Source organism: Cryptotermes secundus, unplaced genomic scaffold, assembly GCF_002891405.2.
Source record: "Cryptotermes secundus unplaced genomic scaffold, Csec_1.0 scaffold3159, whole genome shotgun sequence".
In the NCBI taxonomy this organism is placed as follows: Eukaryota; Metazoa; Arthropoda; class Insecta; order Blattodea; family Kalotermitidae; genus Cryptotermes; species Cryptotermes secundus.
In genome coordinates, this window is record NW_019735023.1 from 91,449 (window position 1) to 93,040 (window position 1,592).

Below are 1,592 nucleotides of genomic sequence, written 5' to 3' on the forward strand. Positions count from 1 at the left end.
CTGCCTCATTATCTCACAATAACACTTGTATTAACAACAACCTTTAACAGCATGGCGTATATGAGCAAAGAGACTTACTTGCAATACATATGTAGATCACTGCCGTCATCCACCCTCTTATGGTATACATGTCGCCGAGAGCCTCCGGCTGACAACCGAATATTCTGTGATAGAACATGATTCAAATCCCCCGAAGTTCCCTAATTTATCGTTTTAATTCGCTGATTCGGCATTGACGACAGAGGGTAGGTGACTCCCCCTCAGTGCCCTCAATCCTCATAATAACCTCCTCATTGGCTCTCCTGGGTGGTTGTGGGCGGACCCCTTGCGTCTTATTGCTGTGTAAGCAGTCTCTTGCGATTGAATCCAGTGTACGAGTGAGGTAAGCTACTGGCTTTGTGAGTACACCGAGACTTGCTGAGTCTTCACATTCTTAACCTAATTGCCAGTCCCGGTGTTTACAATTTACGGCAATAGCTGCGAAACTCTTTTCGCAAGTCTCTAGCTTTTAGATAATAGAATACCCTCTTCAATCTCAAATTTGGGCCATAACATTATGTTCAAATTTGCAATCATAGTCGTGCGTATACGATTTTTCTTTTCCGTATAAGGATATGCCGCATATTTGATTCGCAACATTTCGTCATACAACTAGCAAGTTGAGCCTCGATTCATATTTCTGATGCAATACCCAGGCCGGGACTTCCCCGATCCCTCTACTCGTAACTTGCCTCATCCGCGTACCATCAAAGTGGCCGCGAAGAGATTAGTCGGAAGCGTTCACATGTAGCCGCTATCAACGTAATACTATTCAATCGATAAGGGACTTCACTTATTTATTTCCGAAGTCTCCATGAGGTTCGTTACGCTTCTTCATTTGAAACGGGGGGTCATTCACATTAGTGGTGACTAGTCTGTAGTTAAGTTTGTTTAGCTTTCTGTAGTTATGCCGAAAGTGAAAGTAAGTCAGAAAACTAAATTATAGCTGCAACAGAGGGAGTTCGAAGGAGAGATGATAACTACGGATAACAAAATTCTTCATTGCCGAGCGTGAGAAGAAGCAGTTGGTGTGTAAAACGCTTTCAAGTGCTGTCAGCACCTGCTCATACTGGTTCCTCGCTCGCGGATTTTCGTTTGTCTTCTACCCTGAAGATGGAGGCGATACGTTCCTCCGAAACGTCGATTAACACATTATCTACACGGCGCCACATCCCAGAAGACGGCTTTCTTCATAGTCACCGCCGTGAAAACCTCAAATCTTACAATTTAATATTTATCGCTAGGAAGACTCGTAGATTAAATCATTAATATGACTATAATTACTTCTGAAAATAAGCACAATAGACCACTGTAGGTCGCGGTGCAAGGGCCGAGAAGGCCTACCCCTCATACATACTTGTAAAAATTGTCTTAGCTCCTCACAGCGACACAAAACATCTGCCGTTGCCGCTTTTTTTGCATTAAGGGCTGCAGGGAACACACTTTAGTCTTTGCATCTTGTTACGTACCAGTGTAATTACAATTGTCTTTATATCCGTCAACAGAAAAACATTGCTCTATATTATAATTGAATAATACTGAATATTGAATAA

The 1,592-nt window shown here is 42.6% G+C and overlaps 1 long non-coding RNA gene across 3 annotated transcripts in view; it reads right to left on the reverse strand.

Annotated features, from left to right (window-relative positions):
* Window positions 1–1,592, reverse strand: part of LOC111869246 — an 85,867-nt gene that overhangs the window by 83,268 nt on the left and 1,007 nt on the right. The gene's annotated exons all lie outside the window — the stretch shown is intronic.